This window comes from Schistocerca serialis, chromosome 8 (assembly GCF_023864345.2).
Source record: "Schistocerca serialis cubense isolate TAMUIC-IGC-003099 chromosome 8, iqSchSeri2.2, whole genome shotgun sequence".
In the NCBI taxonomy this organism is placed as follows: domain Eukaryota; kingdom Metazoa; phylum Arthropoda; class Insecta; order Orthoptera; family Acrididae; genus Schistocerca; species Schistocerca serialis.
In genome coordinates this window covers 250,597,113-250,620,169 of record NC_064645.1, presented here as the reverse complement: position 1 = coordinate 250,620,169, position 23,057 = coordinate 250,597,113, and positions in this window count along the sequence as shown.

Genomic DNA, 23,057 nt, shown 5'->3' with positions numbered 1-23,057 from the left:
CTTTATGTCTTCCTCCCCCATCTCCTTCCATCTCCTCCTTCCCCTGTTCATTTCCTCCTCCTGTTTCTCCCTGCCAATCTCCTCTTCCCTTTCTCTGTTTACATCCTGCTCCCTACCTCTCTGTCCACATCGTCCTCCACTCTCCTTAAACCCATCTCCTCCTTCACTTTCCCTTCCTCTGCCACTCCTGTCAATCTGCTCCTCTTTCCTTCATATGTCCATTTACTGCTCCCCCATCCCTCTATCTATCTCCTCTTTTTATTCTATGTCCATTTCACTCTCCCACTCACTGTGTCCACATCCTCGTTCCTCATATCCGTGTCCATGTCTTCCATCCTACCACTGCCCCTCTCTTCTTCGTCCCCCCTTTCGTCTACACATTATCAATCCCACACCAGTAGGAGGTAGCTGGTTCTTCAACCTAGAGAATTTATTTCCAGATCCAAGTTTTGTTGAAATGGATCCAGGTGTTAAGGAGGAGCATTTTACCCACGATTTTGAGGGATTACATACACGTGACCTATTATCTGACACACAGGTTGATTATAATTAAAGTCAAACTTTCAAAATGCTGTAGAAATAGCACCACTGGTCAGAATGACGTCAAATTGCAACGGAATGTTATCGGAGAAGGGGTGGAAGCGTATGCCAGAAGAAAAAATAATAGTGTGAAGATTGATCAATAGATAGCGCTGTATGAGTCAGAATGCGTATATGAAAACACCGGTCATGCGCACGACCCATTGAAATTGGTATAAACACGCCTCCTTTCGTGTCTGTAGCGTTCGTCATGACTGTCTCAATGCAGGATCGCACTCTGCTTGTAAAGCTGTATTACAAAGATGATGAATGTGCACACGTCGCCCTGCAGAAGTTCCGGACACTGCAGGGTTTGAAAAAAGGCGTTTGTCCGATGACTGCCGTGGGTCCGGAGAAAATGATTATGAAATTCGAAAAGACGGGTTCTTTTGATGTGCAACCTGGTAGAGAGAGGAATTGATTCGACGTTGGTGGAAGCAGTGGCCACAGCAGTGCAGGAGGAGATGAGAGGACGAGTAGCGTTGTGCAAACGTGTAGTTGGCCGAACACTGGATATACACGTGAGCATGGTGCATAAAATCCTACGAAACATTCTTCTTTGCTATCCATTCAAAATTACCCATGTGCACAAGTCGCTTCCGGTTGACCTGCCAGCAAGAGAGACCTTTGCTTTAAAATCTTGCTATATTGCAAGTGGACAATGATTGGCCGTGGAAGATTTTGTGGACAGATGAAGCCAGCTTCCATAAGACAGGATATGTCGATACATATGTCGAATATGCGCAACGGAAAATCCACAAGCAAATCAACTAGTAACACTTGATCCTGAAGAGGTCACTGTGTGGTGTGGGTTTACGGCATTGTTCATCACAGTGCCATGTTTTTTCGAAGAGAGAGGTGCTTCCCGTCCTGTTACCCGTACTGTCACTGGTAAGCGCTATGAATGTCTTTTGCGCAACCTCGTCATTCCAGCTCTCCAACACGGTGGATGTGTGGGAGGGATAATTTTTATGCAAGATGGCGCACGTGCAAATCCAATTAAGCAGTTGCTGAAGCGCCATTTCAGAAATGCTATAATTATCAGCCGCCATTTCCCTTCAGCCTGACCGTCCCAATCACGTGATTTTAATCCGTGTGACTCCTGGCTGTGGGACGGTCTGAAAGATGTTCTGATCGCAAACTTAGCTGCATTGATGACACGCATTGTGCAACACATTCTGAACGTGACCCCGAAAACACTTTGATCGGTGTGGAACATGCTGTTTCTCGATTTCAACTTGATGCAGAAAACGGTGGACAGCGTATTGAACATGTATTGTGCCAGTCACACGGGTAATTAATGATCTGATTTGATTTTGATTGATGCTTTTTATGCAGTTTTTGGCCTCAGGACAATTAAAAACCGATGATTGATGCTTTTATGCGGTTTCTGGTCTCCGGACAGTTTAAAAACCCATGAGGTTGATGGTTTTTATGCGGGTGTTGGCCGCAGGACAGTTAAAAACCGATTTTCCCATTTTATGTGATATGACTTTGCCGAGGTGGATGGGCTTATGTAACTAACAGTATCACACTTGTACACCTATGCACACTGAGTAGTTCTGTTGTTTAAAGTCAAACGTACATGTTCAGTATTGTTTTATGATTCATTTGCCATTTCTAGTGGACCGCTATTGAATTATGATGCTTACAGCGCCATCTCTTGCTACCTTTTGTAACTATTTATTTTTCTTCTGCCATAGGTTTTCGCCCTTCTCCGATAATATTCCGTTGAAATTTGACGTCAATCTGAACAATAGTGTTATTTCTACAGTGGTTTGAAAGTTTAACTTTAATTATAATCACCCTGTATTTTTAACATGTTTCCCACAAATTTGTACACACGTTTCACTTGGCTCTCTGGCGAATTTTTGTCCTGCCGTTGCTTTTTCACGCAGCTCAGTATCAGTTACGTTGTATATCCTGAACCGTGGTTTGTACAATGACATAATTTGTAAGTGCATTCAGGGACGTATGTGGATACTGTCTGCGAATTTTTTATGAATAGCGCTACTATCAAAGAAGCAATAAATTGAAACTTCAGGTGCGATGCGGCGGTTTCTGACGCATCTCACGATTCGTGACGTCATACCTCCTAAACTATGTGTCATAAAATGACGTAATTTTGCAGATACATTCATTGGTATACGCGAATACTGTCTAAATAGTATGTTATGAATATAGTTAGTAGTATGTGGTAGTTTTACTGCGTAAACGACAAAAATGTAGTAAGCGATGAACTTCATTTTCATCATTTTGTGGCGGTTGGCAGCGAGGGAAATATCGTAAACTTTGAAGTCATGTGTTTTTTTTTAAGTTACTAAATGCTCTGATTCTAAAATAGTGGATGAATTAAATCTGGAAACCCATGCTTCATAAGTAACAGTACTTTTTACTTTTTCACCCCAATTCCACCCATGAAATGGGTATGTTGTTCTTACCCCCAAAGTTGTTCTCTGCAGACTGAAAGTGATATGTGTGCCATGGTTGGTTGAAATCAGTCCAATGTTTTGGAGGACATGTTAAAGATACTTTCGTACATACAAATTTAAATGAGTAGATCCAGTTTCATAACATGTATGGATACTTTGTGGTCAGAAATTTCTCTCGTACGTTATATAAAGTGTGACAAACGATTGGTATGTCGAAGCTAATTCTGAGTCGATTAACCAAAGCGCCTGACGTTTGCTTTTTTATCAACGCACTCAAAGCTTCAAATATGACTGATTTTTGTCATTTAGCATGTTATATGCTGCCATGAACATTTGTGGTGGTCTGAAATCTACCTTCACGCTGCTGAACCGTCACCCTCAACACGACGTCGCGTTTATTAGTGAACGCGCACCTTTAGGGGTTCCCGTGTTAACAAACCACCGATGATGCTGCCAAGGAAGCGCTAGTATTACGGGCAGGTCTGGCGCTCGGTACCTTGGTATCGTTTTCACAGTTACCTGCGTGTTAGCTCTGTGTTTGAAAGGTGCCTTCGGTGGCGTCATGGTTCACCGCCGCTTCTGTAAACAGGCGCCAAGCGGAGGGGCCTCTCGTTACTCGGTACACGTGATTGACACGTGTGCGCTGCTGTTCGCCTGTCTAGCAGCTACCTGCTCTGCCCGTGAAAGCAGACTGTAGAAAGCTTGGCTGACGCTTTTCACTGCCGCTTCCTTTGCAAAGAAATGTAGACGGACGAGCAACATTTGAGATGCAAAGGAGGGGCAGGAGCACGAAGAGACTTCTAAGACAGCTGCCACGAGGAAATACTGGACTGCGCCCAGTTACTTACAATATTGTGATGTCTGGATGTAAGTGCACCATGCATAATTTAAACATGACAGGATCTTCTGTCTGTCCAGATGGTGTGTCACTGCTTTCGTCCTTCTCAATGGGCGTGGCTTTATTTGTTGTGGTGTAGCGCAAGTTGAAGTTGAACAATTAGTATAATGTCCCAATTTCCGCATACACTTTTTCTATCTCTTCATTTTCAGTACGTGACGACGGCATGTATACCTGAAACATCGTTGTCGGTTTTGGTTTGCTGTGGATTCTGATGAGAACAACCCTGTCAGTGAATTGTTCACGGTAACACATTCTCTGCCCTCATCCTATTCATAACGAATCCTATTCCCGTTATACTATTTTCTGCTGCTGTTAATATTACCCTATACTCATCTGACCATAAATCATTGCCTCCTTTCCATTTCACTTCTCTGATGCCCATTATATCTAGACTGAGCCGTCACGTTTCCACTTTCAGATTTTCTATCTTCCCTATCATGTTGCAGTCCCTTCCCAGAGATCCTAATGGGGCCTATTCTGGAACGTTTCGCTAATGGAGAAATCATGATGAACATTTTCCAATTACAGACCTTATGTCCTATGGATACACATTAGGCGTCTTTAATTACGTGGTTTACTTAGATTTCTGCATCCTCATGCCGTTGATCATTGCTGATTCTTTCTTCTTTAGGTGCAGTTTCCCACCTCTAGGACAAGAGAGTGCCCTGAAACGCTTTCCGCTCATGCGCCCTCTTTGACATGGCCGTTGGTAGAATCAAGGGGACTTTTTATGCAGGAAGTCTTCAACCGCCAATGCTGATGATTTTTTTCAAAATTTAAGCGTTGGGGGTGTTCCAACCTGTTTTGATTAGTACTAATGAAAGACGCTACCCCACCACAACGGGTACAGTAGCGTAAAACAGGTACTATAACACTCCTGTCCGCTACTGCTATACCATAACCTCGAAGCTGGAGGCAGTTTGCAAAACAGAATTATTTTGTTAGAGTAATTATGGTATAAAGCAACAGAGAAGTGTTACCCTCTGAGAGGAATTTTATTATGTTGACCGTATTGTACCTAATGGAAGTGGCTTATCGGAAGTGAAAGTCAGAATTACGTTAACATTTAAACAGTAACAAAATAATATTTTACTTAGCTATGCTGTTTAGAGAGTAGATAAAACGGTCGCCAGCCTAATTAGGCAAGAGAATGATTAACATTCTTGTTTAAGAAATTAGGTATGAGTAACTTTAGCGGATAACACAACCTATAATTTACCACACGCGAGTGCAATGAACTCTGACACCTGCCTATGTTAACGTTAAGGTTGGAACTAACAACTAGAGCAGCACAAACTATTTGCAAAAATATAACAGATACCGAAACACACTATTACTTTCAAGGCTTATTCAAACTGAATGGTCTTTATAACATTACTATTAATATTCACTACAGAATCATTAATTGGACACAGGTTAAGTACTAATTTTCAAACACTTTCCTTGTTGGCATAGAATTATAAATGTTGTTCACTGCAAAATTATGAGCTGGTAATAGGTTGAGTCTCTCTCAGTTAAACACTTTACTATTTAAAATGAAAGTTAATTGGAATTCACTAACAGGTTACTTCTCACTGTCTTTTGAATAAAGATATTATTGTTTTCATAAATAGTGGTAAAGGATAACCTGTGGATCTTATTACACCAATAATATGCACTTTCAATACCCGAAAGAAACGAGTGCTTATCAAGCCAAAATAACTTTCCACAAATGCAATTCACGACTTTTGCTGCAGTGAGACACTATGTTGACAAATTTACAAGAAACTGAATCACCTTTTAACATTTACTACAGACAGCACTATGATCATTAACTAAGCAAAACTTTATAAGCCTCAGTTTTATGAACTTTTAATCTTTAAAAGAAACAGCCACAGTCTTCTACTTGCAAGTAAATGATTAAATAGGTGACTTTGAAACTCCACAAAACTATAAATTAGACTGTTTCCATCACTCGGAGGCTTTCACAAGACTACATTTACTACTTCCCACACTTTCACTAAATCTACAGTAAATCTGAACACTCCCTTCTTACCAAAGATCAAACAACATTATTTAATGTTCTGAGGCTTTCATTTTTTTCCACAATCTAGGACACTCGGTAATCATAGTTCAAATGGAGAGGAACCTGAGAGGTGTTGTGATAGGGAAAAAATTAAGGTAGGTACATAAATTCAGTTATAAGTTACCTTATATTTGAGCACTCTAACACATCCACTAAGCTGATCCTTCACTGTACATTATTATAGTATTCCGTTACAGTGATTGCGCAATGTGGTGGCAGCTGCATGTTGGTAGATGGATTTGCAGGCAGAATTGCTGGACTCTGTCCCTTCTTGGTGGCGATGATGGATGCCAATTCCAGAATCGTTCCAGCTATTTATCCATCCATCCGAGGCATTGGAAACTCGCAGAAAAAGCCTCTCTTGGAACCAGCACAATATGCAACTTTTAAACGGCAGTTCACAGTTTGGTACCTCGTCCCTGGCTAACTCTTGTTCCACCTTTTCTACCTAGGCCAACCACTATTTCCGCACTCTACACAGTTCCGTTCCCGAGGGGAACCACTACACCTTTTACATATAAACTAACTAAGAACCCTAAGTGAGGATCAGCAGTTTAAATAACAGCAAACAAACATTTTAAATAAAACAGAACATTTGCACATATTGACATTTCTACCAAAAACTATTCACACAGAAATTACAATTATATACAGTAAGTTTTGTTCCCTCCAAATGGGACAAAGAATTTAAATGACAGATACACTACATTGCATAGAATCAAATCAAGACATCCAAGTTCTTACAAAGAAAGGAGTATACAATTTTATGTTATCGATTCAAACAAACACATTTACAGAAGCTCAACGATGTAATATTAAATAAAACAAAAGCAAAATAAATCAGTAGAGTATTAGAGCTATGGTGTTACAGTACCACCCGTGAAATACAGACTGTTTCAAAATTAATATACCGGTTTTACGGCTTTGTACCGTTTATTACATTCAACTTACAATTATAAATAATATATCAAATGACAGAGCAACGCAAACAGTTTTTCTTACAAGAATTCAATGTGAGTACCATTCTTCACACATCAGATCGATGGGCGAGTTGTTTCCAGACCTTGATCAGTGTGGTTGGTGTAACTGTTGCAACTGCCTCGATCCTGTTTCTTGAGTTGAACAGATCACATGATAGCTAAGGCATATAAACGTAATACTTTATGAAGCCCTAAAGGTAAAATTCGTATGGCATCAGATCGGGTGAATAAGCTCTGTCATTCGGTCTCTCACAGCCAATCCAGTGGTCGGGTACAACGTCATTTAACCAATGTTAGACTGGGTTATACCAGTAACGCAGTGCACTATCTTGCGGCCGAACAAAGTTCTGTGGTTGAGCATCTTCCAATAGAGCGAAGAGCCATAGTTCTAATGCATCAAGATAAGAAACACCGTTGTAGTTGCTTCGCCGAAAGGAAAAAAATGGTTCAAATGGCTCTGAGCACCATGGGACTTAACTTCTGAGGTCATCAGTCCCCTAGAACCTAGAACTACTTAAACCTAACTAACCTAAGGACATCACACACATCCATGCCCGAGGCAGGATTCGAACCTGTGACCGTAGCGGTCGCGTGGTTCCAGACTATAGCGCCTAGAACCGCTCGGCCATTCTGACCGGCCCGAAAAGAAAGACCCATAAGCTTACCGCCCAAATATGGCATTCAATTAATGGGAGTACTGTACCATTAGTGGACTTTTTATTCGATAAGGACGTGGTTGTATGCGTCTGCTTAAAAGTCTCCACACAACCGCCACTGGAATCGCTACTTCACGACTAGGCTCCAGAACTGGTTTCTTGGGGTTTCTTGGTCGTTTCACAACTTACATCTGCACACAAACATAATAACGAAACTTTTTGAGTTGCTCTTTCATTCGATGCATTATTTATAACCGTTAGCTGAATGTAATAAATGTTACAAAGCCTTAAATCTCGTGTATTCCTTTTGAAGCACCCTGTATTTTAATGAACCATTTCATTAAGTTAATATAAAACACCGTTTTAAAAGAAACATGCAGGATTTAGCACAAGCCTAAAAATATTCCTAAAGGCAATGAAATTTTATTTAACGGCTCGTATCTAAAACTTTAAATAGCTACACCAACTGCTAGCCGCTCTGTTCTCCACAGATTACGAGTAGGCGCAGTTATGAATTAAATGAGTCGAAATAACCTTCAACCAATTAGCTCACGACTAATGCAAGAAATCACTTTTATGCAAACTTATCGATGCCCACTGTTTTCAAAATATAGCTCTGTAGAGCCTCCACAAATAGGTGCCAATAGCCAGTCGTCTAACCACGCTGCTTGCTCTATAACCCTGAAGACAGGATTTAGCAGGTCTCCATTTATCCAAACAGAATCCACCAAACTCCTTATCCTTTGGACCGTGAACGCCAACACGCGTCTATACCGGCAGGCCCCATCTAAAGTTCAGTGTCTCAATGAATACACAGCACACCTTACACTAGCGCAAGCCCCCCACCACGACGGACCTGGTACGATTTCATTCCATCAAAATGAAAGCTTTGAAGACTGCCTAACACTTCAGACATGACACAGAGCAGAGTGCGCCGAGGCGGTTCGCGTACCAACTTTAACTGTCGATGGCAAGATTAGCCCGCATGCTAGCAGACAGCTATACCATGAGTCCGCAGGGGTGCAAACAAATCTTTGGAGTCGACTGTGAACTGGCTCAGTTTAGATGAATTACAATGATCAATGCAATACGCTGAAGTTACGCGTTGCCATTCTCTTTAATATTTATTGCAGATTAAATTCCTGACGTCGATGAAGGTGGAAAATCAATATATATTGCATGTGGAGAACTTCTCTAACTTAATATTCCGCATACTACCACAGAACAGCATCTCAAAAGTTTGGATTCTCTTCTTTTCCGATTTACCTGCCAAGCTAGAAATTTGTTCTTCATATGAATATTGTCAGAAATTTCTTTCTCAGTTTAATGTCTACGCTTGATATTAGTAGCATTCTTTGCCTACGCTAGTATGCTTTTATACACCACTTACTTCATGCGTCCAGCTTTCGTGGTGTCAAAATCATTTTATTCCGTCTACAGTGGAATCAACTATATTGACGTTACTTTGATCCATATCTGACCTCTGATGCATCTAATAGTTTTACCTTTGTTCGGTTTATTTTTATTCAGCAGACGGTTCATTCCATACAACACTTATTGTAGTTCTGGCTCTGTTTCACAAAGCGAGTGTTATCAATAGCTTCCTCTCGTTCTTAATTTTTATTATACTCCTAAACCTTCCTTGCAATATTTGTAATATTTATATCTTGTTTTTTACTGTCGTCATAAACAATTATTATCACTCTGATACGTGAGGCCTCTTCTTCAAACATTGTCACTATTCCCATTAATATACGTATATACACATGGTTTGTACGCTTTTCAATGACTTAATTACATGGAACGTTCAGTGAAACCTCAGGATACAGGTTGGGATAGGAAAGGAATCACATGGAAGAGTGGGTCCACAATTCTTGCATCATCTGTTCTATGAATTATCACATTTGTTTACAGTGCACATGGCAGCAAAAATTGAACCTGCAAACACAAGAGGTTGTTAAATGAAAACCCTTTTAAAATTTTAAGCATATATCGGCGTGCCTAAACTTTCAATTCTTGCTGCCCCAAGGAATCAGTGCTACCAACAAATAAAAGATACATAATAAAACTTCCTTAAACAATGAGTAAGTAAAACATAACTCTTGCACAATCTTCCTAAACAGCCACAGCTACTAAGTTAAGAACCGGTAATTTTGGATTAACACCAAAGCATGGCAGATCTGACAAATTTTCGTACATTCATAGAACGGACACAATGATAAATTAAGCTCAAGCAAAGACTAGTGAATTATTATTATTGATGGAAATCGAATGAGATAAGAGAATGGAACTTATATTAAAATTTTCTTCTACACACCAAGTATATTTGCAAATATTTGAACAGACAAAGGAACTATTTCAAAATTTAGTTACAACATCACTCACATATAGGTCTTTAGGCAAAATATTTAGAACTTAAAGCAAGTAAATCAAAGGCTTACAAAGTGAATGGCAAAACTTCACTGAAAGAGGCAAGCCGCCGAGGTGAACAGTTCCACTATAAAAATAGCGGGCAGCGGACGCGCCTCAAACACAGCCGGAATGCGCGTGCAGGGGCACAACAGCGACAGACCCTTGCGGCCGGCAGCCGCCGAAATGTCGGAGTCGCGCTTCACAAAGCTAAGAGGCGCAGCAAAAAAGCATCACAGAGGTAAAATGTAGGGTACAAAATTACAAATTACACGAAGAACAATCGCCATCTTCTGAAGATATGACGACTATTATAAGCCCAAAAAAATTCATCACCAAATAAGTTAGCAAATATTTCTCCCAAAACCTACGTAAAGGTAATAGACCTTAAATCACTGGCAAGGGACTACAAAAATATAATTATTAACGTCTCCCCCAAAAATGTAAGTAAAACCAAAATCGCATGGCTAGTTATCTTTTTGAATCAAACAGATATAACAAATAAATGATTATGCAAGTAATACTGAGTTATAATTACACATAGATAAATGATAAATGATTAAGCTTACCCGTCAAGGGAATACTGAGTGACTGTTGTTGTTGTTGTGGTCTTCAGTCCTGAGACTGGTTTGATGCAGCTCTCCATGCTACTCTATCCTGTGCAAGCTTTTTCATCTCCCAGTACCTACTGCAACCTACATCCTTCTGAATCTGCTTAGTGTATTCATCTCTTGGTCTCCCTCTACGATTTTTACCCTCCACGCTGCCCTCCAATACTAAATTGGTGATCCCTTGATGCCTCAGAACATGTCCTACCAACCGATCCCTTCTTCTAGTCAAGTTGTGCCACAAACTTCTCTTCTCCCCAATCCTATTCAATACTTCCTCATTAGTTACGTGATCTACCCATCTAGCCTTCAGCATTCTTCTGTAGCACCACATTTCGAAAGCTTCTATTCTCTTCTTGTCCAAACTATTTATTGTCCATCTTCCACTTCCATACATGGCTACACTCCATACGAATACTTTCAGAAATGACTTCCTGACACTTAAATCAATACTGGATGTTAACAAATTTCTCTTCTTCAGAAACGCTTTCCTTGCCATTGCCAGCCTACATTTTATATCCTCTCTACTTCGACCATCATCAGTTATTTTGCTCCCCAAATAGCAAAACTCCTTTACTACTTTAAGTGCCTCATTTCCTAATCTAATTCCCTCAGTATCACCCGACTTAATTAGACTACATTCCATTATCCTTGTTTTGCTTTTGTTGATGTGACTAGGCATTACAAACTGTGTTTCCTTGAATAAGTCCTCAGGCTCTACAACCATCCGGAACGTATTTTCAAAAAACACACTTATTAATACAGGGAATTTCCATTAAAATAATTAAAAGGTAATATTACAAACCTTACAAAACTTTAAAATAATCTCAAGCTCAGTGAACATAAATTATGCCGAACGACTCATGACCAAGTTAATAAAACTAAGTAAAGAATTTCATTTAACACTAACACTTTAACATCAACCTGCCATACACATGAGACGAAAGTTAAGTTTCACTAGTAAACCACTGAATTTGAAAGTGCTGCGCGGCTTATGGCCATGGTAATCAACTCGAGTAAAGGTCTCAGGTGTATAATGTATCTCCAGTGCAGGGACAGTCAATCACCTACACACAAAATGTCCACCAACGAAATAAAGGCAAAGGTACAATACGGTTGCGGCCAAGATACACCACTGTAAATTAACGCACAGGTGCAAGGGCACAGGTGTCTGAGCGCGAGCAATATGAACGCAAAATTTTCCAGTAATGGTCCTTGCATACGCAGAAACGATGAAGGCAAAAATACAAGCTTCCAAGTCCGCACAGTATGGATAAATAGGGAAGCGCAGATCCACTGAAAGCCTTAGGAGGACACCGTCGAAGCAGCTGTGTCATTGCCACTACCCAAAGGAGTGAAAAGTCTATCTCGGCTCAATCAGAACTATCGGCCGCAACAACCATTGGTCGCGAAACTCCACGCGTGATAGCGTTAGGCTGTAACCCTCCTGCATGTTCTCACTACACAAACCCCTACAGTGGTCTTTCAGACTCTCTGAGTCAGCGATCATCTACGAAAACTGCAAGTTAAATTCGTGTCGCCAGTGCAAGAAGGCACCGGGCAGACAGAGATAAAATGAACTGGAGCCGCCAAGGCTATCTCAGAACTAGTTTACATCTTCTTTCTACGTGATTAATGAGTGACTACTATTTCTCTCGTTAGAATTTAATACTTTACCGTAGGATAATAAGAAACATCCCAAACTACCACATTAGTTTCTTCATTTTGAAAATGAAAACAAAAAAATAGAAACGTTAATTCTGCAAGGGAAATAGTATTTTTTTTTCACCTTGGTGGATCTACAAATATTTCAGTGTACTAAAGTGTTTGTAATATGGATTAAGCAAGCATAACTAAGCTCTATTTGTAAGGTGACTGGGGAAAGTGAAATTGTTGTATTTCGCATTCAATCAGTTTTCTTGCATTGCAGACTGCCTTGTATAGCGCACGACACATTCAACAATGTAACCAAACGTGACTTAAACATACTGGGACAGAGAACGGAGGGGTAGGGGGGCGTGGGGGAAGGGGGAACAGTTGGTACCAAAAGTATCCTCCGCTTGAGGAGTACTAATGTAGACGTAGATCGTGTAAGTTCTGTTTCAAAAATTAGAAATCGTTGCTGTAGCTCCCTGAAATAAACCAAATGAATTTCATAACTCCTCAGAGAAAGTAACGTCAAACGCTTATCAAATAAATGTACGGGGGAAAATAGTTAGCCGGCCGGAGTGGCCGAGCGGTTCTAGGCGCTTCAGTCCGGAACCGCGCGACTGCTACGGTCGCAGGTTCGAATCCTGCCTCGGGCATGGATGTGTGTGATGTCCTTAGGTTAGTTAGGTTTAAGTAGTTCTAAGTTGTAGGAGACTGATGACCTCAGATGTTAAGTCTCATAGTGCTCAGAGCCATTTTGAAAATAGTTATGTGGCTCACTCTATATTTATAAATGACGTAGGCCTACTAGACAGCGTCAAACTCTCCGCTAGGTCGTTTGCGAATGATGCTGTACACACCAGTCTCAGCGCTAGGAAACTAGTGAAATGCAGTAATGACATAGCTGATAGCCGTTTCGTACAGGGATTGACAACTGACCCGTTACAGTTTCAAATTCTGCGTAACGTTATGCGTTTAAGTAGGAGAACGTTAATTGTATGATTACTCGACTGAAGATCAATCACTATAAGTACTCTAATGTGGAAAACTTAAGAACGAAAGTCACTGCCATGCGATGTAGCACGATGAAACTTGGATCACATATAGAACGAAGTTCTATAATATAGTAAACAATGCAGAAGGTAACGGAACGGAATAAGCAAATTGACGGAGAGAGATGCAGCTTTTATTAAAAAACAATAATTGTAATAGAGTGACCTCGATTTATGATGATAACCATGACATTACGAAACACGAGACAGCAATACGTGCTCCTATGCTAGCTACGAGGTTAGTAACGAGTTCCTGTGGCAGAGAGGTCCATTCCTCCACCAGAGCTGTTGAAACCTGATGGATAGCCTGTGGTGCATGTTGTGCTGTGATACGTTTCCCCACCGCATCCAGCAAGTGCTAGGCGTGATTTAAGTCATGGGAACAGACAGCGCAGACCATTTGGCGAAAATTCTCTCGTTCCAGGAATTCAATAAAAAGGAAGTCAGGGCCGAATGAACACCGAAAAGTCGCATATGGGGAAGGAATGCAGTATCATAGTAATGTTGACCGGTGTGTGTAACATATTCAAGGATTTGGAGGTCAGTACGCCAATGCAACGTCATGTCTCCCCAAAATGATCATGTTCGACAAGGTTCCTGGGAGCGTTACGTTTTCCCATCCTCGTCAAATGCTCGTAATCCCGGGTTCACTACTCAGATTCAATCTTTCCCCCCTCGATTCAGTACCTGTCTAATTTACACCCTCCGTAAACCATGTGCCTTAATGATCGTCGATCTAGAGTCGATATAAAATACATACTGGGAATAGTAAGAAAGTATTTCTCAAAAAGATAAATTTGCTAATGATGATAAGAAAACTGTTAGGGTGCCCTTCCTGAAAACATCTGTCTAGAGGGTAGCCTTATACGGAAGCGAAAAGTAGTCGCTAAGAGTTCAGACAAAGAAGAGCAGGTGACTACTCTTGTCGTTGCTTCAGTCCCTACTCTCTTGGTACCATCACTTCCGCGCCTCCGATGTGTATCTTCAACGAAACGCAACGTACAGGCAAAGATACCACTCCAAATTGCCGTGCCACAGTGGAGTGTGAGATCGGGCATCCCCGTTAAATGTAGTAGTTAACCAACCCGGTATTTGACGCGTTTCCCTTTTTGTCTGTTGCACAATGCTGCGGTCATCTGCTGATGTAGCTGATCGTGGTTGACCACTTCCCTCTCCTTAGGAAAGCAGTGCCTGTTGTTCAGAAAACCCTCAAGTACACGAAATAATGCTGCTTTTATCAGCAATACCTCACTCCTGTTATTTTCTCGTCACACTTCCCCCTTCTTCTAGCCGGCCGATGATTCTTCCTCTTGTGAAGTCACCCTTATGGTGTCTCCGCATCATGTTCTAATGAAGAAAATCTCCACAGTGCACCGTAACTGTTGGTTCATTGACACACATTGTGTTTTCCCGTTCCTTCAACGGCCAAGTGGTTGGTGGGGAGGGGGCAACTCCACTTGGCACTATAATTACACTAAAGTCACGTCCAACTTGATGGCATAACTGAAATACCTCTGGCGACGTTCTAACAACCATTCATTCATTTCCATCAAGTAGTTAATATGTTACGTTACCGTATACAGATCATCACAGTAATGCAGTATGATGCATTAAATACCTAAAAGTGTTTTTACGGATCGATTTAAAGTTGAACGACCACATAAAAATCTGGTGCTAGGAAAAGCAAATACCCAACTGTCAAGGGCGATTGTTTGGACGAATGTTCAGAAAGTGTAACGCACCCACAGAACCGTCTCTCGACCGATAGTTCAATATCAGGTTCCTTCTGAGCTTCCCAGAATCCTAGTCCAGTGTGTCAGAGCTACCTCGCTGTGTCGGTGAACTTGTGACGGGACGGCAGTAAACGAAACACGAAGAAGGGGCAACGAGGAATCAGCGGCGACTTTTTCGCAAATGTGGGCCTGATCAATGCAGTTCGCTCAAGTGGAATACCTCCTCAGAATGTCGACCATCAATCAGCCAGCAGCAGTAGCGGCGCTCACCTGTAAAAAGGAATAATGAGCCGAGTTTATGCGAAATTCAATAGGATGAGTGGGCTCTGCGGGGACGAGCACGTGGCCTTTCAATATTTGATTTCCCAGTCCTGTAACGATGTCCTCCAAGCGAGACCTTCCACACCGTATGTCAGCCCTCTCTCCGCCTTCTCCTGCACTTTCCTCGGTCTTACATTGCTGCTGTATTCTCGGACGACCCCGTCTTTTCCGGTGCTCCGTGCTCTTTAATTTCCTGATAAGCATTCCGTCTGATCTATTGTTCTCCGACAAAATTGTAGTTCTGACAGAGACAACAAAGGACTTCAGTGATTAACAGAATCAGGTAAAGATAAGTTACATCAACAAAAGTAAAACAAGGGTAATGACCTGCAGTCGAATCAAATTAGTTGCTGCTGAAGGAATTAGATTAGGAAAGGAGAGACTTAGAGTAGTAGATGAGGTTTGCTGTTTGTGACAGTAAACTTTCATGAGTACAGAGGATATAAAATATAGACTCATAAAGCTAGAAATACTTGACAAATAGAAAATTTTTATAATATGACATAACTGTAAGTTTTTGTAAGTCTGACAAGAAGAAACTAGAAGATTCTGAACTATGGTGCTATAGAATAACGCTGGTTATTTGATGGGTTCTAAGTCGAATTGAGGAAAAAAGAAATTTGGAGTACAACTTGATTAAAAGAAGAGGTAGGTGGTTTCCATTTCTGTATGACTTCTGCGCCTTACTTCTATTTAATCTGTTCACTACAAGCTTACCACCATTGACCATTTTATTCCATTACCAACTAATCCTACAAAACCATTTCAGTCAATTTATGCCATGTACTAGTTTCCTTTTACAGTCGGTTCAGTACTCGTCTAGTCTACGTCTCCCAGGAAACATGGATCTTGATGATAGTCGAAGTAGAGACGATATAAAATGCACGCTAGAAATAGTAAGCAAATAATTTCTAAGGCCTTGAAGGTATTTGTTCAGAGCGTAGCCCAGTACGAAAACGGAAATTAGCCGATAACAGTTCAAACAAGAATAAAATACAAGATTTTGGAATGTAGTGTTGCAGGAGAATACTGAAGATACCTTAGGTAGATCTAAAAGACTAATAAAGTGCAATGAATCTGAAGTGAAGAGGGGAACGGGGAAGAAATCTATGGCACATCTTGTATCAATAAAGAGTGTCATGAGAAATCAAGGAATCGACAACCTGATGTTGGTGGAAGGTGCAGGGAGCGAAAATTAGAGAAGGAGGCCTGTGTACAGTAAACAAGTTCAAATGTCGAGTAGTTACGCTGAGATGATCAGACGTGCGTAGGATAGATTAGCGTGACAGTCTTGTCACGCCAGGCGTTGGACTGAAGACCACTACAATAACTACCTCTCCTATCTCTGACTAATTTAGGGACTGCCCCGCAAACCGTCGTTGCATGTCTGTGAAACATTAACAGTATGCTGTAAAAATCGACTGAAAGAAAATCTGAATTCTTTCTATTTAGCTAAGAACAAATTTCAGGAGTGTAAGACATCCTGAAAATCTGGCTTCATTTCGTGACATTTGCCTTTGTAATTAACACAAAGGAAACAAAATGTCTTCAGTTTTTCTGAATCGATACACATCATAAAAATTTACATACGTATTTACACAGATCACCGAGAACATTATGACCCCCGACCTACTATCGATACTAGGAGATAGCAACGTCACCCGGTGAGGAATGGTTGCTAGTCATACTCAAGCACGGTGCATGTAGTATCAGTGAGGTTGCTGTCTGTGTGTAGAATGCGGACGACGCACGCTCTATCTGAATTTGACAGAGAGCAGGTTGTGATGGTCTAGAGGCTCGGCCAGAGAATTTCGGAAGGGCATGACTTGTCGAGTGCTTGAGGAGTGCTGTGGTGAGTTCTTCAACACTTGGCGAAACCAAAATGAAACTATGTACAGACGACGTGGTGGGGTTTAGCGGCCACTCCCCATTACACTTCCCGGACGTCGTAGGCTGGGCAGACTGGTAAACGAGGACCGGCGGGGAAAAGTAGTGGAAGTAACATCAGACTTTAATGCTGGGTAGCGTACAAATGTGTCTGAACACAGAGTGCACCGAACACTCCTACCGATGGGGTCCGGCAGCTGACGACCCATGCGTGTACCAATGTTCATACCATGACATTGGCAACAACGACTGAAATGGGCACGTGACTATCGCCGCTGGACGTTGGCACTGTGGCAGAGCCTGGCATGATCCAATGAATCCCGTCTTCTTCGGCAGGCCGATGGGAGGGCGCGAATATACCGTCTTCCAGGGGGGCAGCTCCTTGACACAGGTACTGCGGGATGGAGACAAGCTGGCGGCTCACTTGGGCACCCATGAGGGCCAAGGAGTATCGTACACTGGTTGCAACTCATACACACCTTTTCATAACGATCGTGTTTCCATACAGCAGTGGCATTTTTCAACAAAATAATGCGCCGTGTCACTAGGCCAGGAGTCTGATGAGCAGTTCGAGGAACACAGTGGCTAGATACAGTTGATGTGCTGGCCCCCTCAGCTAGCCAGATCTGAGTCCAATCGAACACCTCTGCACGTGGCGTCAGATCTCATCGCCCCCGTCCCAGGAATGTACAGGAATCAGGTTAGTTTTGTGTGCAGATGTAGTGCAAATTCGCTTTCGTGACCTACCAAGGCCTCATTGCTTTCATGCCTCGACGCGCTGCCCCTCTTATCTGGCTCTTACGTAGATGGAGATAATGTTTTTGATTAACAGTGTAAGTGTATCTGTATTTCACATTTTCTCGTAAGCCACTTGATGGATTTCAACCAAACTTTGTACACTCTGTCAGGGACAGTCGCTGAGAGGGTAAGAACTACTTGCAAGTCAAAGCGGTATGGTTGGAAAAGAAACGTAAATTCCCAGACTTTATTCCTCCACTATTTGAGAGTGACAGCATTGGCAACATGCAAGAAACGGTGCACTTATTTCAAACCTTTACAAAAACCACTACAAAATGATTAAACGAAAATGTTCGTCGCTCACTACTTTTCTGCTGCTCATGCAGTAAAAATATAGCATGACATTATAATTTATTACTTCTTGATTACTAACTGCACTCCCAACACATTTTGCAGACAGTATTCGCATAAAACATGGAATTTAATAGCAAAATTATATCAGCGTACGGCACATACTTCAGGAGATATGACGTCATAAACATTAAGCACAGAGCCAAACGCTGTCTGGTACCGTCGTGGAAGCACAAATATAAATAAATACCTGGGCAACGGCAGGTTTCTCCGCTAGTAGCTGTACAGTGTTAATGTTGATGGAATAAAGAAACAGTTCCATCGCGGAAATATTTATCACCATATCAAACATGTGCCACAGTGATAGAGAGGACAGAAAATTTAAAACAGTGGGATGATTACAGGTTTTTGCCATTGTGATGTATATCGAAGAGCTGACAGTAGATGATATTTGTGAATAACACCAGAAGTGCAAATGCAGTCGCAAGACATTCCTATATTTATGACCTTATCATAAAAAATAAACTTCGGTCACCAATATTTGACATGGAATTCTTTCAGCCTTGCCTTTCTGAAGGTACAGGTCGCTTGTGAGTTACTACACGCGACGGATCCATATCGTCACAGAGAAGGTTCCCATCATCTTCTTCAGTGAGACAAGGGGTCAGACGCATTCGGGATCCCGTTTTGTCTCTCATAAACTTCTGCCGCATGAGAATACAACACCTATCGATCAGGAGGTGTCGTGCTACACGTTTTCGAAGAACTCCTATCTTTCTATCTGCTTGTACCGACATGTACAGCTAACTCAGCACATCAGACGATCTTCGTTTTTCGTTCGAGCGGCCAGTTGATGTCTTCTTACTCTTAAGTTAATGAGCTGTGACGTGTGGGTAGTGAATTCTGCACTCATCATCGAAAATAGTGCTTATGATGTGGTTACTCAACGGCTGTTACCAAAGTATGCCGACAAGGCGCCCACGTCTCAGAACTTTAAGTAAGTCTTTGCTTTAGTAATGTTCTACGGGCCTTCTTATAGTAAAACACAGCTGATATGAATGAAGTCGACCCACATGGTTCTTAGCGTCGCAATCTGTAGTGGTGTCCGGTCAAACACATGGCATTTCAGAAAAGAATTGTAAAATAATGGTTAATGAAATTTTTATACTTTGAAGTGAGTTCGACTGCGTGCAAAGACGTCTTTTCCGTATAATTCACATCCAAACAGGATGCGTATTCTTTTCCTATTTTGTTTTATTTGATGTCCTGTCAGTATGCTTAGTTTCCACTACTGAAACTGACTTAATTCTTTAAAGAGATGTTGCAAGTAATTTAGAATATTCCTAGATATTCCTGCAATTCCGAAAAAGTGTGAGATGGTGCCCCATTACAGACGGTTGATGAAGGCTCGAGCATACGGTGAAGGTTCCCGTTTACATGAGTGTCCTAAAGACCTGTTAATTAACCGAACCCGTGTCATGGTCCTTGGCGGCGAGTGTTCATCTGAGACAACAATATCGTCAGGAATGCCAATGGCTGCTGTTATTCTGTATATACGAGTACATAATTGATCTCACGGACAAAGTGAGCAGCAAGTCACGGATGTGTTCTGATGACGCTGTGGTGTATGGGAAGGTGCCGTCGCTCGGTGACTGTATGAGTGTACAACAAGACTTACACAGAATAAAATTTTCGCTCTGCAGCGTAGCGTGCGCTGGTATGGAACTCCTTGACAGATTGAAACTGTGTGCCTGACCGAGACTCGAACTCGGGACCTTTGTCTTTCCCGGGCTCCACCGACTGAGGTGCCCAACCACAATTCACACCGTCCTCACACTTTCACTTCCGCCAGACATCTTTCCAAACCTCCCAGATCTCGTGTTCGAGTATCCGTCCGGGACACTGTTTCAATCTGCCAGAAAGTTTCAGACTTAAACAGAATTTCTAGTTGTTGTAACGACTGTCGGCTTGCTGTAAATGTAGAAGAATAAGTTACTAAGGATGAATAGATGAAAACAGTCTTATAACGTTCGAATACAGCATTAGTAGCGTGCTGCTTGACGCCGGCATGTAGAATGCTAGTGCGACTCATTCTCGAGCACTGTTGCAGTGTTTAGTATCCTCACTAGGTCAGACTAAAGGAAGAAGACAAACAAATTCAGAGCCGTGCTGCTAGATTTTTTACCAGGAAGTTCGATCAGCGCGCACGCATTACAGAGATGCTTCGTGAGCTCAATTAGAAGTCACTGGAGGGAGGCAACGCTTAATTTCAGTGAATAATGTACTCAGTTGTACCTGGATGTCATAAATGTAGCTCACTGGACAAAAAAATTTCCATTCAGGTGCGCACACTCAGATGAATCGTGAAGCCTTCCCAGATGGTCCGGCGATCGAGTCGAGCAACAGTGTGTAAATTGCCTCTAGGTGAGCATAAGGCGCTAGCTATCACTGAGACATTTATGTTTCAAGCGAAATTTAATTAATCGGGGGTAAATGAAGGGACGCGACGGAGTGGCAAAAGGGGGGAAATGGTGCTTGCTCGTACCCAAGGCCATATGGTATTTGAAGTTGCTGCATTTGATGCTATCTCACGGCGGACTGTTCAACGTGTATACAAACAGAGGTGTAACGCGCATGGCCACTAACACGATGTCGGAATAAGTTTCTGATTGAGAGCGAACGAGTTGTGAATCAAAATTCCTTCCAATTTCGACAGGTATTGCTGCAAGCACTGAATGAAAGTCCATTCCCATCTGTTAGCAAGAGAACATTGTGACTGGAACTGCATGCCATGAACATTTGGAAATGTCACATCGCCAGAGGCCATTGGTCACACCAGCACATAAAGATGACAACAGAAAACATCTAGGCGGTTATGAAGTCCAGGGGCTGAATTACCAATTATTAAACAATGCTTTTAATACTTCTTCTAAGGATGACTTTCTATCCAGTGAGCTTACATTTCGGTAGTGAAATGGGACATGTTATTTAGTTCTTCTGGCATTTCCTCACAGGTTGAGATCTAGATCACCGATCTCGTGGGAGAGCTCACATTCTGTTGATTATGTATATTGATTTACAGTGAACATTTTTATCTTTGGGGTCGCTATTTGGAGAGAAAGAACGAGAGTGATGCTTATATACCTTTCAGATTTCGTTGCTGTTTTTGTTCAGTGTCTATGTCACTTTCAAGGTAAATTTTGGGGAGTTATTGTCTTTCCACCAGTTGCACCCTCGACACACAGATGTCAGGGATTTTAGTAGTAAAGATAATACATGCACTTTGCAGTCACGTTAATATTAACAATAAAGTATCTGCGCTAGCGTAATAGAAAAGCAGAAAACACCAGTCCGAAAACAATTTATTGGACTCAACAAAACGAAACAATAATACAACATCCAAAAGAACAACCGACTCGATCCCAACTTGGGATCGACACAAATACAAAATAACAATAATAATAATAATAATAAAGTCCCATCTCTTCACGGTGAGCGAACACAAACAGTTCTACAACGTCAAGAGGTTGGTCGACCATACCAAGAGATCGGCCAGCTAGAAGAGGGGTCTGGCCGTGGCCGCCGGGCGGCAGCTCTGTATCCTTCCGAGTGGTGCATCGAACTGCTTTTTGCCGGCAATGCTCCGCCTTATAAAGCCCGTTGGCGGCTGTATCTGCCGGAACTATTTGCGATACGTAGTTCCTAGTCTAGCTGCGACCTCTGGTGAGGCAGTTCTGCAGGCTCCGCGAACGGGTAGCGGTCCCTGGCGGCCGTTTATGGAGACCTGGTATTGTGTTGTGTTGTGTTGTGGCAGGCGGTTAGTCTTTGTTTTGAAACACAGACGGCGTAGGTTCTCCTGGTGAATATACACTCTCTGATGCAGACATCCCGTTATGGTTTGACGTAAAGTGGGATGCCGATGCAGTAGGCGCTACGATGTCTGAAGTGTGCGGCCACAGCAACCAATGCCTACGTTCGAATTCAGTGTGCAACAATCACTCACAGACTGCAGGTGGCGCCACTAGCACTGGACGGTGTATAAAGCGTGTTGAGGAGACACGGAAAGCAGTGCAGTCGTTGTCCCAAAGTGGAAATTGAGCGCTTTATTCGACCTCCAACAGGGTATGATCTTTGGCTTTCTGACAGAGTGGAAGCATTTTAGAAACGACTAAGTTTTTTAACTGTTCGCGTGCCATCTAGGTTAAGCATAGCATGCAGGCAGAATGGTGCTATACAAAGGCGAGACCGAGACAACTTTGGAGCACCACAAGCCGTACATGGGAGATATGGGCAACGGCTGTGGAGGTATGTACAGGCGCATAGTCGTGCAACTGACGAACAACTGACCTCCCAGATTAACCAAGTGTCTACCAACAATGTCTCCTCAACGAGCACTCATCGAACGTTCCTGCGTATAAGACTCCGCAGCACGCACCTGGTTCATAAATCAATGCTGACTGTAGTTTATTGGTAACTAAAGCTCCAATTTACACGCCAGTCTCGCAACTGGGCGTCCAGTTAGGGGCGACAGGCGACCTTTCCAGATGAATCACGCTTTGTGCTCCATTAGACAGTTAACGTGTACGGCTTGAAACGTCTGAAAGCAACGAAGGTGGAAACTTTATGACCTGGGGAATGTTTTCCTGCCTTCCCCTGAGGAATCTCGGCATTCTGGACGGTAGAATGAATCAACAG